At 37.7% G+C, this 22,941-nt stretch overlaps 1 protein-coding gene across 3 annotated transcripts in view; it reads left to right on the forward strand.

The window, feature by feature from the left end:
* Positions 1-22,941, forward strand: part of LOC121736273 (LIM domain only protein 7) — a 174,359-nt gene that overhangs the window by 20,250 nt on the left and 131,168 nt on the right. For all 3 annotated transcript variants that reach the window (XM_042127363.1, XM_042127365.1, XM_042127366.1), the window contains exon 2: positions 21,281-21,312. The gene's annotated coding sequence lies outside the window, so the exon portion shown is untranslated. The remainder of the gene's footprint in view (positions 1-21,280; positions 21,313-22,941) is intronic.

Genomic DNA, 22,941 nt, shown 5'->3' on the forward strand with positions numbered 1-22,941 from the left:
CTTCCTCGGATGTCCATTGAATCGATTTCTATTCGAAAAATCCGCTCTTTATATTACTCTTGCAACAGTTGCAAAACCAGAACAGACTAATTACCAAGCGTATTATTATGCATCAGGCGTGTGTCTTCATAACCAACAATGGCCAAGTCTGTTTCACGTAACCCTCAAGGCGCTGCCTTATTCTGTATATGGATAGTAAATACTTCCTTGCTAACTCCCCAGAGATCTAAATGTTGAAAAATATTAGAGATCTATCCTATGCGTATATACCTGAAACTAGATGATGCCCGTAATTCTGTTGTGTCAAAAGATTGGAGCAGAGGGCACTGCTGCACATAAAGTAAATATTACGACCAAAATCCGACATGTTGCACATGACATATTATCACTTTTATACGTGGGAGAGCCATGCTTCGGCGCGAATGGGCCGGCTCGACCGGAGAAATACCACGTTCTCACAGAAAACCGGCGTGAAACAGCGCTTGCGCTGTGTTTCGCCGAGTGAGTGAGTTTACCGGAGGCCCAATCCCCTACCCTATTCCCTTCCCTACCCTTCCCTATTCCCTTCCTATCCCTACCCTCCCCTATTACCCTATTCCCTCTTAAAAGGCCGGCAACGCACCTGCAGCTCTTCTGATGCTGCAAGTGTCCATGGGCGACGGGAGTTGCTTTCCATCAGGTGACCCGTTTGCTCGTTTGCCCCCTTATTTCATAAAAAAAAAATCCGGGATAAAAAGTATCCTATGTCCTTTCTCGGGACTAAAACTATCTCCATACTAAATTTCAACAAAATCGGTTCAGCGGCTTGGACGTAAAGAGGTAACATACAGACAGACACACTTTCGCATTTATAATATTATGGTATTAGTATGGATATATTTCGCCAGCTTAGTAGTTCATAAATTTTTAGCTATTTTCTAGTGTTTCTTTATAATTTTATTCATTATCAAATTTTAGTACAGTACTAGAATTTACGTCATTTCAGGATTAGATTGGAGTAAAAATCAAAAAGCTATATCCACACTATGCAATTTCATCTTCAATTTTCGTTATCATCTTTTTATTCAACTTTCGTTTGGCATATTCAATAATTGTATGCGTCAAAATCCACCCGCGTTGGAAAGAAAAGTGTCATAGCGTCGCGGGCATGCCTCACGTGCGATGTTGACTGCGCTATAACGCATGCCCTTGATGAACAAAAAAAGGCACAGTGTGGATAAAGCTTATCAGTAAGTAGTAACGCGCAAACGTCTGACACTAATTTGGATGATTCGCAAAATCCTTATATCGAACTCTTTCTGGAAATTATTTGGAGTTTTCTATATAAGAGTCTATAATCGTTTACTTTCAGCTTTCTACCGTTAAACAATTATTGCCATCTACGGTGAAGCCAAGAGGCGCTATTGGTTTTATTCCATTTGTGTTTTCTATTTCAGCAAACCTTTGTTTGGGCCTACCCATGGGCGTATTGATGGTTTGCATTAAAATGTAATTAGCAATGGAAAATGGTACAGGCTTTTGGCATACAAATGCTTTCTATAATTCCACTATATCAATATCAGCTATTCCTTTTTGTTTAATCTTCTAAATATTGTCTCTTTATCTTGCGCTTGCGCTTTATCTTGTGAACACAATATTTTATTAAGAAATCGTCTTTTGCTTATTTTAATTTTTATGTTCTATCCTTTCAAATCCAATTTAGAATTTAAAATTCGATCTAGATTTCCACGTATGGATAGCCTAGATACATCACAAAGTATAGATTTTTCTCAATTAGGTACTATTAAAATTATCAATATAATAAACGTATATTTTACGTTTACCAATGCACGTAAAGTTTACCTAATAGTTGTTGAAATAGGCGTTACATAAGGGACCTAGCCTAGCTCAGATCTGAATCTAGTATAATTCGAATTTCATCACGTTATGCTCGCTTCACTCAGGAATGCGAAGACTAGCCTATTTTGTAGTAAACATTAAGTTAAAATACCTTAAACTACTGAATAATTTAGGTAATAAGTACAGAAAGTTAATTAGGTAAGATTAAAAGATCGCTTACTAGTAAATTATGCAAAGAAACAAATTATCTACCTTAGACTTAAAAAAAACTTAAAAGCAATTATTTTATTCCTTTAGAGTTTAGACAGAGACCCATAAAAGAGAGAGAAGGTTTGACAAATAGAGTAAAAAAATCTTAAATCTCGGGAAATATCGGGGTCAAACATAAAAAGCGAACTTTCAGCCGGCAGTCAAGGCAAGGCATAAAATTCCTAATGCAAAATTAATTTGATCAATCCTCACTTACCAGTCAAGCAAAAAGTCTAATGAGATTAAAAAGCGACTTATAAAAGGGGCTAATTTCAAGTATCCATACATTTTAATGAAGCATTCTTCGCTACTTCGATATCTGGGAATGACCATGAACGCAATCTAAACGGTAATTCAGATTAAATTGTCAGACTAATGGCTTAATTAAATTTAATAACATTTGATATCTTACGTGGCAATTTTCTAGTTATGATAATTATAACCCTGCCGAGCCAAAACGACAAGACGCGGACGCGAGATTAGTGAAATTGGTAGCTCTTAAACTCGATCGGTTTCTAATTGGTTAAGTAATCTAAATAGAAGATTGACACCTGGACACGCGGAACACTGTACAGCCGGTATGACCTAATAGCAAGGCTGCCAGAAAGGTGTCAATTTCAAAGTGCCAATATTCATAAGAATAGTGTGTCTAGGGATCTTCTAACTAACTTCGTCTACACCTTTTTTCTTCCATGGACACCTTTTTTTCCACCTTCCGTCGCCCATGGACACTCGTAACATCAGAAGAGCTGCAGGTGCGTTGCCGGCCTTTTAAGAGGGAATAGGGTAACGGGGTAGGGGAGTGAAGGGATGGGAATAGGGTAGGGGATTGGGCCTTCGGTAAACTTACTCACTCGGCGAAACGCAGCGCAAGCACTGTTTCACGCCGGTTTTCTGTGAGCCCGTGGTATTTCTTCGGTCAAGCCGGCCCATTCGTGCCGAAGCATGGCTCTCCCACGGTTATTGTGGTAATGGAGTGTGGACTGCTTAATAATTATTATTATTTGGTATAACCAAGGGTGCCTAATTTCAAGTTCAATTCAAGAATCCAAAATCCATTACATGTTAAGTCAATCTATCCTGGTAAAAGGAATTCTATGCGACTTCTCATCCGCTTGTCTCTACTCGGAAAAACATAACGCTAAGTTATTTCAAAGTTCAAATCACTTGTATTGTGTTAGGCTTTAGGCCATAGTATTGACCCGGACGGCATATTCGTTCTGAAGCACATTTAAAGTGCAGGTATTTTAATGAATGTAAACAAGTATAAACAGTCCACACCCTGCGACATTTACATGGACGCCATCGGTCATAATTGCGGTGAGAGGTACGCAAGGTCGCCTGCTCGCTCCGCACTCCTACCACACAGATAGCTTTAACATAAAACTGTGTTGATGATATAAAATACCATAGTAATGACTGCACGTATTACAGATGGCGGGATTTAATGAATACTTAACTTTAATTTAATAAAGAAATTGACAATTTATACTTTCCATTCGCTTTGAACTTTTTGTAAAACAATATACATTGAATAAAAGTAATAGGTGATATTTAAGTAGGTAACTCTGAAGTCTGAGCGCTGAACTTCTTTAAATATTTCACTTTCGCTTATACGAATAACTGGAGAAACAACTTGATAAAACAACAACTAACCTGGATTGAAATGTAATTTTATCCGTAACTGGTGCAAAAGTCCTTATGAAGGTCGTGTTTTAGATGCAAAACAACCCCAAATTTGTATATTATAAGTATTAAAATTATAAGTTATTGATTCTGAAAACATTTTATAATTAGCTTAGCTTTGCTTGTATTATGATCTGATTGCCATACAATGGCCTTCCGTATTTCACTTGTTCACACGTGACTCATTTTGCTTGGCAAATTTATTTAGCTTTATGTATTAACAGAGAAGTTGATTCATATTCAGATGGCGGGCCTACGTCATCTGATCGGACTATTTCAACTTCATGTCTTCATCTGTCGGCTGGATTTGAGATAACACGAAAAAATTACTTAGATCAACCTGTACAACTCTGTCAACACAAGAATCTATCTTACACGTGAATGCATCAAAAGATTACAAAAATTGTAGGTATTTAATGTGTCTGTTATTTGAGAACAGCTTTAGATTTATGGCTTTATTAAGTAGGTTATGTAAAAAGTTGAAGGTCACATACCGAAGTTATCTTAATATATTCGTAAAAAGGATAATGTAGTCAGTAGCCGTATCATTAAACCTATAAAGTTCTTGATTGTGTTCAATTTGAATAATTTCAATTAATATTTAATACACCGGTAATTAACAACTAGTAACTTAAAACAAAGACTTAAAAAGTTCAGAAAACCTAACTTACCTACCTATTTTTACAGGCTTAGCCACCAATGGGTTTCCTTGGTAGTAACAGATATAGCTAAAGAGGATCTGATATTTTGTCCCCTCGACCTGTCCGCTTTTATATTCTTTCGCATTTCTACAGTGGTGATGACAGGCATACTGTTGGCAGCAACATAGTTTTATCAAAAGAAGCTGATGTTACTATAAAAATAAAACATAATATAAGATTACCTTAAGACCATAAATAAGAAATATGTTTATCTCACGAAAATCTATGTTGTAACACATTAACTGCAAAAACGTCGATGAGCGAAACCCGATTTTAACTGGTCCAGCAACATTCCTACATAATTATGTACGAAAGAAGGAATATTTAAACCTTTACCCTTTATTAGCATATCTATGAAGCCTTTAGGTCATATAGAAACCTGATTTGGCTCCTTGGATGGTATAAAATTTCTTACCACACATTTAATATGCAGTCGTATGATCAGCACATCTAAATTCTAATACATTCCCATGTTAAAAATACAATAGAAAAGGTCCAGCTTCATCCAATGTGGCCATGGCCATCATGAATATAAGTTTGGCCCCTTTTCAAGGCCATGGTCGTTTTTACGAGGTTTTCCTCGGGACAAGGTGCTTTTCGGTACAGCTTCGTTTATGGCCAAAATCCTTTGTTGAAGTAGTGAAATACGTTCCTAGGAACCTCAATACCTCTAATTATTTAATAGATGCGCTTCACGATAATGATGGTATTGGGAATTTCTCATTCAGAAGCGCTAAGTGGAATGTTACTCATTACATTTCCTGAATTCTGATGTTTCCTGCCATAGATATTTCCAACCAACAACCGAAAGAACCATGTTGGATTGGAGAACCAGGTTGGATTCCATCTCTGAACGCTAATGGTGATGCTGCTTATTGTGTACTGTGAATTCACAATGGGTGTGAGCGGCACAATCTCTAGCCTCGAGCTGGAATGGCTACGCGGTGACGTAAGTGATCCAATATTAGCTCTCTGAAACCCAGCAGCCTATATTCATCAGAGGTTATGGCTGCAATTGGTATTTTCAGAAAATTAGATTCATCGAAGGTAACGGTAGCGCAATTGCTTTAATCAAGAAATTGTTCCGATTTAAACACCTTCCTTAGAATTCAAGGTCAATGAAGAGGCCTGCATCTTCTTTGACATTCAATGTTAACTCAAGATAGTACGAGTATTTTTAAAGGATCAAAAAGTTTTAGACAGAAAGGCGTAGACTCTACATGACTGAAAAATTTTATGATTCGTCAAGAATATCCTACTTCCTACTATCCTACTATCCTACTAATATTATAAAGGCGAAAGTTTGTTTGGATGTATGGATGTATAGATAGATGTATGGATGTTTGTTACTCTTTCACGCAAAAACTACTGAACGGATTTTAATGAAACTTTACAATAATATAGCTTATACATCAGAATAACACATAGGCTACAATTTTAACCGACTTTCAAAATGGGGGAGGTGTTATGTTCGTTTTCTTATGTTCAACGATTACTCCGCCGTTTGTTAACCGATTTTCAAAATTTTTCTTTTGGTATATACCGGTATCATCCCAATTTGGTATTATATTCACAAAAGTGGTGATCTGATGAAGGTTCCATAAGTAATCGAGGGAACTCCTCAAAATTTATAGGGAAACATGTGATGACTTCGGTTTCGTGAAAAGTATTCTAAGCATATGCTACCAACAAGTAAGATTTTGCACCGAGGTATACCTGGTATACCGTGGTTCGGAAGGTGCTGAGAGAACTCCTAATTCTTTATAGATAAAAGTTTGGGAGTTTTAAGAACGGAAAGCATATTATGCTACTATGCAAATTACATTCATCATCAACATCATCATCATTACCACTACCATATTATACCATGTTATTGGTACTTTTCATAGTCTTTTAGATCGAGACTCGAGTTTGTCAAGCGATAATAAAAAAAAACTATACCTACCTAATATTATAAACCTGAAGAGTATGTTTGCTTGAACGTGTTAATCTCAGGAACTACAGGTCCGATTTAAAAACTTATTTCAGTGTTAGATAGCTCATTTATCGAGTAAGACTATAGGGTAAGACTAATACGACCGAAGAAACTCAGGAAAATGTGGGAAAAACGGGGGAAATTTTAGAATATGCGGACTACTGGAGCAATTTTTCTGGCAATATTTGGCGCAGATATAGAGTATACCAAGTGAAGGGAGTAGGGACATAAGAGCTATTTTTTATGGGAAAATGTACGGTTTCCGAAAAAATCCTAATTTACGCGGGCGAAGCCGCGCGGGACATCTAGTTCTAAATATACCACGGAAACCGCATAAAATTGGCCAAGGCTGATTCTTCGTCCTGGCCTGAAAAGGAGTTCGTTATGTAGGAAGTAGAAAAGGTAGGACTGGGATAGCTACATATTTCATAATCAGCGAGGCTTGCGCTCGTGTCATCATTCATCACCTATTCGTGGCCAGTGACCGTAGTGTAATCATCATCTTGGTCAAGGTGATGTTTTATTGTGTGGTTATCACTTATCACAAATCGTGTGTCCTATGTGTCGTGTGCAATTATACTCATTATATTTAAATACTTACCTACAATAGATGTTTTTAATAACATCTAGAAGGTAAGTATAGGATAACAGCATAATTCAGGGGTTAAACCGCAAATTTTTGCGGTTTAAGTGTGAAGGCGAATCAAACAGACATGCACGTTTCGTTGAGATAAAAATCGTATTTCCTTTATCGACACTCAAATAAAACACTCAAACACTCAACTCAAAGAACAGCTGAACCGATTTGGCCAATTTTAGTCTTGGAATATTCATGGAGGTCCAGGGAAGATTTTTTTAGGAGGGAAGTTCACCGGGTCATCTAATTTCATTGATTCACTCGTCTTATGGTTTGGACCAAACTTCTTAATGTTCATTCATCGAGTTCCATACACCAGACTTCCCGAAATACCCCGTGCCCGGTTGTAAAACGTTTAGATAACGTTTATAGCTCAAATCAACGTTTATTGCCCTCGTAAATACCCACCGAGTTTGTTACACCGGTTTTGTAACAGAAATTCTGTTACCGTACGTCTTGGCAAAAAGAGTCATGGCTCGGTGACATCTGGAACAAATTCATACCTAAAGTCAAAATGGCCTCAAAGAGGACTGAAGTGGAGCCATGGAAATGAATGTGGCCAAATGACTACACGACATGCTATGCTTAATTTTTTGTGTGTACCATCGGTTGAGACAGCATCTGCTTGACCCAACGTATAACATAGTTCTAGCAATTTCCAAGGATTCCATAGATGCACATCTATGGAGAACTCAGTCTAAAAACTCTATAAAAAATATGTTTCTTTTATATTTTAATCCATTTTAAATAACTTCTAAACAAGTGTGTTTAGAAGTTTTTAATCAACCCAAAAAGCATCTATAGACGATTAAACAATTTACATTTAAATTCCAAGATCCAATCTAGCTCCTTTCCCACAGGTTAAAAAGTAATCACAGTTGACCAGTGCGGTTGACCCCTCCGCGCAAGAGCTTTGCACCACAGGGGTATCGGGTTGCGGAAGTCCAAGGGTCTGGCTCGCTGGTTGCCGATCAGCCGTGCCTTCCGCAGTTATTGTTCAACATTTCTCACATTAACACGTATTAACTGACCTAGGACTAGGACTGAGAAAGTAACTGGATTTAGAACTACTAGAAGGCCGCCAACGCACTTGCAACTCTTCTGATGTTGACATTCCATTGGCGATAGTACCTAGTTGCTTTCTATTAGGTGTCCCGTTTGCTCGTCTGCTCAATTTTGTAGTTGCTTTCTATTAGGTGTCCCGTTTGCTCGTCTGCTCAATTTTGTAGTTGCTTTATATTAGGTGTCCCGTTTGCTCGTCTGCTCAATTTTATATTATAACAAAAATACTAGATGACGCTTGCAAATTCGATGCATCGAAACTCGTTTATCGCGATGACTTTTCCCGTCTCAACGCTGTACTACAATACCAAATTTCGTTAAAATCGCTTCAGCCTTCTAAGCGTGGACGCTGGACAGGTAACAGACAGACTCCGCCTAACACAGGTACCGAATACGGATGTTTTGGTGCGTACTTGTGTAAGGTCGCCAGGAGGGAGCCTACGCCAGCGTACAGAGCGTTCCCTTACTTTGGTGGTAGTCCGGTCCCTTTTGAGGTAGACCGGCCGGTCATGGAGGGAGTCCTGTGTTAGACAGATCCAGGACATCCCTCAGTATACGGCTGAAGGCAAACCGCAGGTGGTTTTAGTGGGTAAGAGTCCCACATACCCCCGGGGTAAAAAAGAAAGGAAACAGACAGGCAAATATGTCCTTATAAGTTATAACTCACACACATGCAACAAACTATACTACTTTACTTTGTCTCTCGTACGTGATTGGTCAATTAAGTGGGCCTTAATTTAAGTAGAACTTAAGTATTTACGTACATTCATCTTTATAACTTCTAGGGCTTTATTTGTTCAAATGAAACAAGTAAGAACCAACCCTTTACCAAGCATACCCATGTCAAACCCTTAGCATGTCTAGAGTAGACACAGCTAAGGGTCTGACATCAGAACACTCTAGAGTAGACATGACAGATCATCCACTTCACAGAAGACGTATCCGGATCTTCAAAACTACCTGAAAAAAATTAAAAACAAAAATATCGCGTCGGCATTTCAGACTGGTTTTAAAAACTACTTACATCACGAGCCCTCGCTTTCAATTCTACCCTTCACTGAAGGGCCATCCAGGTTTTAGTCTAGACTCGAACAAAAGTCTAGGCGCCGACGAAAATTGTAATACAAAGCCCCCAGATAAAACAGCTGTTGGGCACGTAGGATCACTGCATCCAATTAAAAACTTTATCTCCGGGGATTAGAGTTTAAATTACCTTGCAGTTTATGTGCGAGGTTTTGACGAAATATTTTGAACCCTATCCGGTTAAACTAAGGTTTATTTCAGTTTGCAGGTACGTAAATGGTAATTTGTTATACCATAGCAAATGTCACTGCAGTTTTATTCCAGGAAGAGGATACAGTGATGTGAGTCTGGGGTGTGCATTAAAAATGACTGCCGCGGGTGATTCCTGGAAATTAGCACCTAACGTGTGAGGAATAGGGATCATTTTTCCTTGATGGTACAGACAGCAAATAACTTTGATGCTATAATAGATGGTCAATAGAAGAAAAACAATTTAGAACTATCATTGTGTAGCGTAGTATTAGACATAATAAGCGAAAATTGTGTATTAGAAACTGAAAACATGTTATCTTAGAAATAAAAAATCGGCCTATGTCCAGCAGTGGATGACTATAGGCTGATATGATGATGATGATGATGATGAAAAAAATCGGCCAAGTTTGAGTCGGACTCGCGCACGAAGGGTTCCGTATCATTATAGAGCAAAAATAGGTAAAAATGTGTTTATTGGATGGAAGCCTGCTTTATTATATTTAATTATTAAGTATTATTAAATTATAAATACAACCGAGTATTTTGTAAACATTTCTATTGCCATCATCGATATACCTAGAGCAAAAAAGGCCAAAAAAATCACGTTTGTTGTATGAGAGCCCCCTTTAAATAATAATTTTATTTTGTTTTTAGTATTCGTTGTGGCAACAAATATTACACAATCTGTGAAAAATTCAGAAATCTAGCTATAGCCGTTCTTGAGATACAGCCTGGTGACAGACAGACAGACGGACAGACAGACATCGAAGTCTTAGTAATGGGGTCCTATTTTTACCCTTTGGGTATGGAACCCTAAAAAAGGCTGTAGACTGTAGAGGCTACAGAACTTTTTAATAGTTTTGAGAAAACATCTCTCTGTGTGATTTTACGTCTTTTGTCAACGCATGTCGAAACATCTGAATGGAACCTGGCAGACATAACTTTGTAAAAACATTTTTAATAAAAAAATTAAAATTTACAAAGGATGTATTGACTTATCTCCAGTCCAAATTTCAGAAAAATCGGTTTAGCGGTTTGGGCGTGAGGAGGTAAAACAGACACACTTTCGTATTTATAATATTAGTATGGATTCTTCCACAATATATTATGACTAACATCTATATCTTGACATTGGCATCACATATTACGTGAGCTCCTATGTATTATTATAGGAGCTTTAAGACTATTTGACTCACGCGTCTATTTTAACATGTCCGTCTGTCACGTTTAGTTATACTACATTTCGTGATCTATAATGATTTTGTTATCTTGTCATTGTGTATTTTTCTGCTACCAAACAATAACAAAGCGTAAATTTTAAGAACAAAATTAATAATTTTACATTTGTCCTTTGTCTAAATTCTTTCACAGAAAGAAACATTTTTCTGTAGTGGACGTGTGATGGATTACCTTTTATAGTACCCAATAATAATTAGAAAGATAACATAATATTGAGGCTTGAACTGGCATTGGTTAAATAGGGTGACTGCAATGTTTCTCCGCTAGAGGCAGCACTAGCACAGACAAACAAAAAGTTTTGTTCGGCGTTTGACAACGTTTCTGTCAGCACTCTGATAAGTTTTTTTTTTTATGAAATAAGAGGGCAAACGAGCAAACGGGTCACCTGATGGAAAGCAACTTCCGTCGCCCATGGACACTCGCAGCATCAGAAGAGCTGCAAGTGCGTTGCCGGCCTTTTAAGAGGGAATAATGTAATAGGGGAGGGTAGGGAAGGGAAGGGAATAGTTGAGGGTAGGGAAGGGAAGGGAATAGTTGAGGGTAGGGAAGGGAATAGGGTAGGGGTTAGGGGATTGGGCCTCCGGTAAACTCACTCACTCGGCGAAACACAGCGCAAGCGCTGTTTCACGCCGGTTTTCTGTGAGAACGTGGTATTTATCCGGTCGAGCCGGCCCATTCGCGCCGAAGCATGGCTCTCCCACGTATAAAAGTGATAATATGTCGTGTGCAACATGTCGGATTTTGGTCGTATTATTTACTTTATGTGCAGCAGTGCCCTCTGCTCCAATCTTTGCGTAACACATTGGCACTACACGGTATTATGTGACCTCTCTACATTATTTTTGACAAAAATAAGCGATTTCGATTGTGTAGAGGGGCTTTATTATCTTGGCTATTAATTATTTCGATACCCACACACCAGAAGCTTTTAGGCAACTGCCTAAACTGCCTTTGGGAAACTCACATAATCGTGTACTTTGCTTCTTGGTATGAACTCATGAAAAATAAAAGTAGTTTTTTTTTTTACCATACCAAGAAGCAAAGGACACGATTATGTGAATTTCCCAACAAAACGCAATATTATGAGTCAATTTTGCAAGGACGATGCGCGCGTGCAGCGCATACTAATTCGACAGTGTGGGATGGGAGTTGGGACCCAGGGTGTGGTTTGAATATTGAGGGATGCGTGAGTAAAAGCTGGTAAAATATTGTTAACATGGCTTGCGAAAATATGATGAGTTTTTGTTGCAAAATATGGATGTCTTGCGAATATAAAGTTATATTATACCCAAGAATATTTTCTTAGCATTTTAAACCGACTTACCAAGAAAAAGGTCTTAAGTGGGTTTATTTATATGAATTTCTATGAACGGCCACGTGTTTTAGATACCATATAAGTACGGACCATTATATTATGATGCTCAAGTCGGTCTTTTACCTCTTCATGCTAAACTGAATTTAAATCCGATTTTAACAATGATATTACTTACTTTTAAATCCTAAAAAAAGACTATTGTGGTTTTTATCACGGAAAATTGGCCGGTTGAAAATAGGGTATCTGTGCTTTTTATCTAGTTTACTGTCGAAGAAGTAAGTAGCAACTAGCAATGAAGAAATTGTTACTTTTGACTTTTATGTTTTATGAGAAACACCTCATCGTCATGAATTTCCCATATAATCATGAAAAAGTCCAGCCCACACGGACGCGTACTGCTCATGATGAATACAATGGCCGCTTCCTGTATCCCCGACCTTCGCTCAAGGCGAGCCGGACGGCGGACCACTCCGCAAATGTCAAAAACTCCACTTACACGTACTCGCAAAGTTAAGTTTTTGTCATCTTTTTTACTCGTAGTTACAAGTTTTTTACTTGAAAGTTCTCAAGCCGCGAGGAGATTTTAAACTATAGAATGCCTATTCTTTCAGTACCTTCAATTTTTTGTGAATAATGTAGAGAAGTAGAGGATAAAAATGTCTAAAGCAAGACTTGACTTATCGTTTTAGTCGGTATAGATTTCACTATCGCTGAAATTTTTTTTTCTGACTCACAAAAAAATTAGATGAAACAGACTAGAAACATCTAGGAGAGTTCATAGAGACTTTTGTTTATCTAAAGTATAGTTTTCACAGAGCCAGTACTGGCTGCCAATAAGACTGGCAGCCAGTATTGGCTTGGTATATGCCGCGTGTGAACAGTTTTTCAAGCCAGGCCAAACTGTTCACACGCGGCATATACCAAGCCAATACTGGCTGCCAGTACTGGCTCTGTGAAAACTATACTTTACCGGCCGTTCCCAATATTTGATCTATCTGTGGTTTTGCCCTACTAGAGATAGGAATTACTCACATTAGACATTAGAGAAATATATTTTATGTCAATTGTGAGCTATTCCTATCTCTAGTAGGGCAAAACCAGAGATAGATCAAATATTGGGAACGGCCGTAAGTGAATCGTGATATACAACTGCTTAATTAAGCGTTTGCTCCATCCACTTGAGTTGACAAGTCGACCATAGACAACATGACGTTTGAAATTCGATATTTTGAATTTGGAAAGTGTTTTGCACAAAGCAACTGGGTTAATGCGGTTCAGTCAACACTCGTAATGACATCTGTCAACTTTTAAATATGGCGGCCGATTCAATATTGCTCTCGATTTCGCGCCGAATTGGACTACAATGTCAAGGTGTTGCGGAGATTCGATTTGAACCGGATTAAAATTTTTCATTGATGTATAAAGTATGTTTGATAGCTTGTATATTTAAGCACAGTGGAAGCGTGCTGGGCCCATAACCTATAATGAAACAGCGGAATGGTTGGCACAGACTGACAAATGTATTAACTTTTTTTTTACATCATATTTTCATCTATGGCACAGAATACATATTAGTGCAAGTATCTATGGACATTGGGCATACAGTAAACTAATGTATCAACAGATGGCATTACACGTATCATTTTGTTATAATTATAACAAAAAAATTATCAGTAAAAGGTATGATAGATGCTCCTGTACAACTTGCCTTCATAATATGGATTATGGACATACAAATGACAAAACAACGTTTGTCGGATTAGCTAGGGTCTTATCCTAATCTAGACAACATGTCATGATGAAAAAATATTCACCAAATAAAATCCCTACTTTTTTTGGACCATTTAACATAATATTTTGTGGTTTGAAATTAACTAAAGCAATCTGACTTTGGGGGCTTGATGGGTTTATATTCCTGAGTTTTAAAATCGTTCCCTTTTTCTCAGGAAAAAAACTGTTCTTATATCTCTTTTTAACTGATTCATAAATCGTACCTGAAATACCACAAAGCTTTAATAAAGAACCTCGTTTTGGGGTTTGCAGACATCCAAAGCGTTGTAAAGGACCTTTTTAAAATTTTTTGATAAATGCTTCAAACTTTTGGGTTAACTTATAATCTTTATGACACATATAAAAGTAATAAAATTTTAAGAAAAGCTTTGCTGATTTTGATGGATGGTCTCAAATACCCGAATTTAACCCTACGTCGAGTATTTATGAATGGTCTCCAAGAGGCAAGAACCCGGCGATCCAGTTAACCCGTCACGGCGCTTGGCGGCTGTAATGACCACTTTCGTCCGTTTCCCCGGCCCGGGTTTCACTCTTATCTCCAATTAAATGTTTTTCAATTTCCATTTTATTTTACGTGTTGCTGTTTTCTTCTCGACGCAAGCGGGCGAAAACGATCAAATTGACCGATTAAGAGATAAAGATAATGCCTTAAATAGAAACTAGGGAAATTCTACCAATCTTCAGACTTCGTCATTATTCGTGTGAATTAATAGAGTAGAAACTTATTGCGCTTTTCGAAACCTTTCAGAATGGCCTGAATATTAACTATTTTTTCTATGGTTACTACTTTCTGCTTAAATGCTTTTTTATCACCACTTCCACTACAGCACTTAGGACTTATGTATCAAACAGTTGTATTTGCCACACCACCACACACAAAACAAAAAGTGCCACAGAAAAAGCTCATATTCAGGAGTCAGGATCAGGCCTCAGGAGTGTCCTCGTTCGACATCTCAAAATATAATAGGTCTTCAACATGTTATTGTTAAGCATTATTAGTATTACATTTTAGTTATCTACTAGATACACCATCTGCCTTCAAACATTCAAACTATTTGTACAATTATATCTGATAAGCTTATGTAAGGAGTAATTATCCCTAAAAAGCGAAACAATTAAGCCACGCTTCATTGAAGTAAACCAAAAGTTAATTACAATGGCAATATTAATTACTGTGGAAGAAAGTGTTTAATTATTTAGTTAAATTAATAGGTGTGAAGTGAAAGTCGGTAACGACATTTCGGCAGGAAGGCTTTATTTAGGTGGTAAATATAATGGTACTATTTGGAAAGAAAAAAAACTTGAGAGGTGTCAAGGGCGAATGGAACGAAGTCATTTATGTTCAAAAAGCCTGTAATACATATAACTAGAGATCGCCCAATGGTCGAAATTCGACCTTACTTGCAATGACATTTGGACTACTACCTTTATTTTGTAAAAAATATTGACTTCATCATAGTTTTTTTCAATTCTTGTCTCTGGGACTCAGCTGATCTCAGACTGGCCGTTTAAGCATTGTCTAAAAGTATCTAAAATTAAATAAAAAAATATATATAATCCATTTTCAATTTTTCAACTTGTCAACAGACTTCAACCATAAATAAAAGAGTGTAATACGTATGAATAGGCTTGTCACTTAAGAATCTGTCATTTTTCCTAGTAGTAGTGTCGTAGTGTGTGTAACGTTTTATTTGTTAAAAATATATATGATAAAAGCGTAATTTTAAAATAATATTAGCTCGATGCACTCCTTCACCATATAAACTATAACTGTGCGAAATTTCATGCACCTACGTTTCCCCATGTTTAGGTAAAATATGGTTCTGTCTAGCCTCCTTTATTATAATCCCCGATTCAAATCGATAAGACGAGTTCTATTCTGATTTCACCTTGAAGAATTAAATCCAATACGCCAATACAGTTACCTGCAATGATATTGACATTAAAATCGCTCCGTTCTCTCGAAATGCTAAAGTTATTAACACACTTATGTGTGGGCTTATAATTACTCGCTGGATACGATTTGTGATTTCTAAAGAACCCGGACCTAATAGTACGGGAGCCCTATAATATAACATAGATTGAGTTGTTAAAAAGTGCAATGGATCACATTAACACTATTTTATGGAATAAAATTGTAGAAAACTTTTTCATTCGATCATAACTTTTTATTTACTTACAGGATATTTTTGGTTGCGGTCCAGTTATAATGATTCCGTATTTAGTAGACCATTACGTAAATGTTATTAGTTGTGACTTGTGGACATTTGCACCAAATTCAATGCATTTTTATTACATCTACAATATTTTTCATACAAAACATGACTTTTAATTCAGCCATAACTTTTCACTGACAGGGTATTTTTCATTGCGGTCTGGTTATAATGATTCAGTATTTAGTATAAAATTTCACTATATTATAGGTCTCGTTAATGGTGGAAATTTAGACCAGACTCCATATATTTTAAAACATACCCCTTTTAACAAAATTGGTTCATTAGTTTTGATGTGAAGAGGTAACAGACAGACACACTTTCGCACATTTAATGTTAGAGTATGGATGAAGTTCCAAATTAAGCTTATCCATGTTGCTGCCTTTGTCTGATTTGTTGGAGACGCCACTTGAAATTACACACCTCTTTTTGTCGGGGGTTAAAAACTGAAGTGTCATTAGCCATCCATTTGGTGGATGTGGCCACATGGATTAGCACGAGATGCGATGGTTTATAAAAGTAGCAAAAGTCTCAGTGCCTTTCTTGTAAACCAGAGGTTCTCAAACTTATTTTGTCTACCGCCCACTTTAACAACAAATTTAGCGCCCCCATTGTTTCAATTTAAAATGCATCCTGAGGAAATAAATCACCCCCCAAGCCTCTACACAACGCCCCATTTTATTTCTGGGTCCCACCCTTCAAACCTTCAGCGCCGACAAGAGGGTGTTATCGCCCACTTTGGGAAAGGCTGTTATAAACACTTATATTCTTTGTTACAATATAGTCAATATCAACGGAAACAGGTGGTAGAGTTTTTAGGTCGTGCAATGCAAGGGATGCAGGAGCTCTATTTTTAGACTACATCAGCTCGTGCTTCGTATACCAGAATCGTGAAGAATCTTGCGGGAACAGTACATTATATGGAAGACACAAAAAGCCTATTATTTCTTTACGGAAAACAGTATATAGTACGCATCAGGGACCATTACAGCCTTTTATACATGTGGAACTCTCCAGACTTTGGTATCTACTAAGTACCAACTAAAGTGTGAGACATAGCCTAGGTCCTTGTAGATCAAGGGTCTTCAAGGACGTAGGCTGCGTCTAAGATTTCCTCTAGAAGCTCTACCATCATCCCAGTAGGTACATTGAAAACCTTTTAAAAACATACATAAAAACAAATAATTGTGATCTACATTATCAACCATCTTTAGCCTTGTAAGGCGTTAAGAAGACCTGCTTAGATATTTTCTAGAATTATTAATTGCGAAGGAAGTGAGCTGGAATGTATATTTCCTCAACATTCTCATTCGTAAATCGGTTAATTAATCGACAGATGGCTGGCGCATTTTTTTCTTTTTTTCTGACGATCGTACTGCACCTGGCAGTTTTGAAGAAAAAACTTGGAAGAATTCTCGCGTCTATTGTAGGGATAAGTTGTTCTTTAGTGTTTACATTTCTAGAAAGTAATCCAAATTCTGAAATATTTAGGATAATATTGCCAAGTTCGGAACCATCGGGACTTTACAAAGAAAGCGATATTGAACTACTTGTCTGATCAAGTCTCTTGGTTTGGCTTAGAAGAGTTTATCTTTTATGCCATTCCAAAAACCCCTTTTTCGCCGGATAAGGCTTTAAGATTTTTTTTTAATGAAATAAGGGAGCAAACGAGCAAGCGGGTCACCTGATGGAAAGCCGTCGCCCATGGACACTCGCAGCATCAGAAGAGCTGCAGGTGCGTTGCCGGCCTTTTAAGAGGGAATAGGGGAAGGAAGGGATGGAAAGGGAACGGAATAAGGGAGGGGATTGGGCCTCCAGTTAAACTCACTCACTCGGTGAAACACAGCGCAAGCTCTGTTTCACGCCGGTTTTCTGTGAGGACGTGGTATTTCTCCGGTCGAGCCGGCCCATTCGTGCTGAAGCATGGCTCTCCCACGTCTAAGATTAGGCCAAATTCTCCAACGCAAATCTTAGTCCGGCTAACACCATTGTAACAGCATAATCGAAATCGTACGACAGAGACGGACAATCGAATCGAGATTAGATACAAAAATATGAACCCATATTTTTATTCAAAGTGCCCAGTAGCAGAATCTATCACCGTGATAGATACCGCTGGTAAGGCGTCCATTAATTCATAACAGATAACATCGTAACGGCACCGCGACGTGACGGTGACAGTGCCCTCAATTGTGGGGATCAATCAAACCATTTGAGTACAGATCACTTACTGTCCAGCTCTGGAATCCCGCTGGCGAAAGCTATAGACAAAAAAATTGGTAAACAAATAGTAAGTAATGGTAAAACTGTATTTATAAGCGAGGTTTTTTGAGTAGTTTAATCAAAAGCCTTAGTGATTAGTCAACCTTTTCAACCAGAAAAAAACATAAGTGAACACTGAATAAGTGAAAACCCAAGGAACCAGACATGAATTCTCAGGTCTACCAATTCGAGCATCAAAAATACGTGGTTATCTAGTTTCTACTTATCAATATTTGGCTAGCAGGGAATGCGCCAAAAAATACAGTCATATTGCATTTAAAGCCAAGAAAAAATTGTTAATTACATTTAAATACTGTCAGTATAATCAATATCTATCTTATATCTGAAGAAGGAAGGTAAATTGCTATCATTAGATCTGCCAAAGGCTTTAAATATGTTGTAATCCTTCAATATGAATTCCAAGCAGGTCTAACATGACGTGAAGCCTTGGTCGACCCATATGCGATGGAATTTGTCCAAATGTAACTGTCCTAACATACATTCATGAAAATTCATACCGAGTTGTGAAGAATAGGTGTGGTGCGAGTGTTAGCGATGGCTTATATATTACCCGTGTGAAAGACTGGCTGAGACAAATGACGCCTGTATACGAGTTAGTAACTTCATAGGTTCGTTATTTGCACTAGTTTTTAGCCAAATTGATTTACATGGCATACTGCCAAAGTTTACAAGGAAGTGGCAAAAATATTCAACGTATGTTGCTACTAATCCTTATACTTCCTTGATTTAGCAGATTGTGCACTTGTAACTTCTATAGCATTTTCATAGTCTTTGCCCTCTGAACTTCCCCCTATATCCTTTTAACACAAAGATCCACGAAACCGCCTCCGCTATGCTCCCCGCTACCATCCCCGCTGTAACCGCGACCGCACCTCGTGTCGTGTATGACAATTCGTCGCGCGGACTGACCTACTCCGGGCGGCGCGTGCGCACCTCAATTTAGTTTTTATCGTGCCTCTTATTGTACCGCCTGTATTGATTAACAGACAAATAGATTTTTTGAGCGTCTGTTTTTTTGTTCTGTGACTTTAGAACTTTGTTTAATGATCCACTTTGGCACCAGGATTATGAAGCAGATAACGAGAGTGGTTATTTGGATGACGATTATCTTTAATATGATTTATCGTTTATATTTTCTCCTAATAAAAAAGGCAAAGAGGGAATTACCGTTTTTAAAAGAAGAAATATCTCTTGAAGCCCAAGACATTCTAACACCACTGACAAAATTACCAGCAACGGGAACCCGAACCCTCAGAATTCCTCCCACCATTACCAGCAAATACTAGACACATTGACATCAATGGTGACAATTTAAACTCCATCATGCCCTGATGTTGGTTACTCGGCCAACTAGCCTCATCGCTTCTTGAACCTTATGTGTATAGGAATAAGGGTAACCGTAGTGCGTCTGTTTTTTATGGAGTAATTGGTCCCGTGCCATGCGGACCTAGGCGGCCTGGTTTATTCTCAAGGCCAAATATCTTGGATCCTCTGCTTGGAAATAGAACTTTATCTAGGGTAGCATCCAATCGTTTGTAGTCCTATTATTGGCTACTTAGATGTCTTGTGAAAGTTTGAAGAATGCCATAGGACATTCTGCAGTAACTTCAAAGTGACCTTAATTGGATGTTTTGTCTATATCTTTGTAAAGCAATTTATAATATTCCATACGGTTAGAACTGTTTTTTGTGACCAAAGTGTCCTGACGCCACTGCGACCTAAATGGATCTATCAAAATCATGTTTTTACAGGAATTTTTGCGCACATAATTTTTCTATGAATTGAAGCGAAGCCAATTTTATTATTTGCATTCTGTAGTCATATTATACCTCTTTAGTAATATGTATACAATTACTTCTTCTTCTTCGTTTTTAGTCATTACCAGTAAGTTGTAACATAGCCTAGTTGTAACATAGTCCAGCTGTAGACAAAGATCATTTGGCTAGCCATTGTCGAAATTTTTGCTTCAGTTGTGAAACTATAGTCATTCGAGGTATTCGGCCGGCATGCGAGTGATGCATTGCGCCATTTGTTCTGTAGTTTGGACCATTACGTGGAATCCGCCGCGATTCATCAACGCTAACCAACCCATTTGTTACCATCGATGTACAGACACAAAAAGGAGTAGGAGTAAATGTGCTTTCCTGTATATTATCTATACTAATATTATAAAAACTAAAGTTTGTCTGTCCGTCTGTCTGTCTGTTACCTCTTTATACCCAAGCCGCTGAACCGCTTTAATGAAATTTGGTATAGAGATACTTTGAGTCTCTGAAGAGGACATAGGGTATGCCATTTTATTATAGACTATTTTGGGGCAACGAAGTTGCATTTTCTAGGGCATAATATGGCATATGGGTACTATCAGGAAATACAACTTTTCTATCGCCATCAAAAAAATCAATATTTCTTCTTAGGAACTAAAATATCCTGAAAGGTTCTTTATCTGAAAGGTTCTCTTCCATTTACTGTGTTCAGATATTCCTGATTTATTTCTTGGTAATATGTCTATGTTGATGTTTGTATTGTGTTTTTACGAGTTTTATTTAGACCTCGTAAAGACATAACGTACGTTTTTTCTCAACTGCGCCAAAATTCACCTTACCTTGTTATTTATCAATGGCTTCAAGAAATCCATAGATCACTTGCGAACGATTTAAGTTGGTATTTACTATTTACTGATCTACTATAACCTCGGGTTAGCAATTTGTTATTATCGAGTCCATATCGAGTCGATATCGGCGTATATCGATTTTATGAATTGTTGTATTAACCGCCGACAAAAAAGAGGGATGTTATAAGTTTGACGTGCCTGTCTGTTTGTCTGCTTAAAATTTTGGAATCCGGCGTTGTCTTTTAATCTCTTTTTTTTAAGATCCTATAGGTACTAACCCACTGTTGGCAAATGCCTCCCCAACATTTGTCTCGTTATAAAACCACCGCATTTCTTTATTTAACATTTTATGCTTCAAATACCTACTGTTTAACTTATTGTTTTTTTTTTTTTGCTTCCAGGTATGAGCCACAAAAAGGGATTATGAACTATGGTAAGTTTACATCTACGAATAATAGAAACTTATAGATTTTATTATTCGTAGGTTTACGTTTATTTTCATAAGGACATTAGTTTTAAACACGCGAAGTGACAGCCTGCGATCGAAGTGACGTTCGAGGTTTGAGAATAGAGCTCCAGGAAAAAGTTCGCAACTCCGTTGCGCCAAAATTCGTTTATCGTGCAGGAACCTTCCATTTTTTCCGAGATATAAGTATCCTTTGTCCTTTCTGGGGACTCAAAGTATCTCCATACTACATTTCAGCAAAATTGGTTACGCATTTTGGACGTGAAGAGAAAACAAACAGATACACTTTCGCATTTATAATATTAGTACGGATCCTTACTACGGATAAGATATTTCGGTGTAAATCTTGCTGAGTCAAACTTCTTACATCAAGACGTTGACAAAATCTTAACATGGGTTGAGTCACGTGGACTCGTTATAGGAATTTGTGTTGGCGCACGTACAGACAACTGTTTAGTTATTTCTATGTAGTTTCTATATAGCTCCTAAGTCTGGCGCATAGAGTTGAAATTACGTTAAACGGTACGTAGATCGTAACACACGTCCGACCCCGTTTACGGTCAAATGTTACGTTATGGGCATAGTGCTGTTGTCAATGCACATATAAAGGCTCCTCTTCACGTTGGCACATGATGAAAAAAAAATGATGGATGACCAAGATGATCGCCTAAATTTTTGTCCATCTCCAAAATCCAAATCTGGACGGGCCGCCTAAAAAGGTAGACTCTTGCATCGAAAATCTCAAAAACTGTGACGTTTTTAAAAAAAATGGTAATAATTTAGATACCACGGTGAAAAAGTGTTGTTCCCTCACGATTCCATTCTGAACACCATTCACGAAGTCTTTTGTTTGTTTAAATTTACAACTAATTGCGGATTGTATTCACAGTAAAGTTTACATGAATACTTCCCCAATACTCAAAGTATCTTGATTCCCATTAAAATTAGTTCAGCGCCTTAAGAGGAGTCCACACCGCCCTTTTTTCCATACAAACGTTGTCCCCTGTTTCCTCCCTGGATAATGCTAGTAGAGTTATATTTTTTTTCCTGAATATCAGCGGCCACTAATACTATGTCCCTATGTTTTCTTTTTTTTCCTAATTTAATTATTAAATAAGATATGAACGTTCAAAAACCCAAAAAAATGGACAGATTTTCCACTGTGTTGAAACATCCAGAAAACAGATTTGGCTAGATTAAAAAAATAAAACATAGGAACACAGCTCAAGCCTTTCTTTAATAAGTAAGTACTTAAATCGGTTCAGTTTTGGAGAAGGAATCAGGGGACAACGAATCGTTGATTTTCTGGATTTTCTGCAGTTGTCTCTATCGCGTTCTGCGGTATAGGCTTGAGGTAAGGGAGACAGCTATAGATATTACACGTATTTTTTTTTCATTCCTCTAGCCCCTGGTGTATACTCTTAAGGCCTAATTACACCTACAGAGTAGATTAGAGGCAGTGCCCTTGGCCGAGCACTCGGTTTGCATATTATATTGGTTTACCACTCGGTAATGTCGAATGTGTTTATACCAACCGAGAGCTCGGCCGAGGGCACTGGCTCGCCATTCTACTCGTTAGGTGTAATCAGGCCCTTA

The sequence above is a fragment of the Aricia agestis genome, chromosome 18 (assembly GCF_905147365.1).
Source record: "Aricia agestis chromosome 18, ilAriAges1.1, whole genome shotgun sequence".
NCBI classification, from domain to species: Eukaryota; Metazoa; Arthropoda; class Insecta; order Lepidoptera; family Lycaenidae; genus Aricia; species Aricia agestis.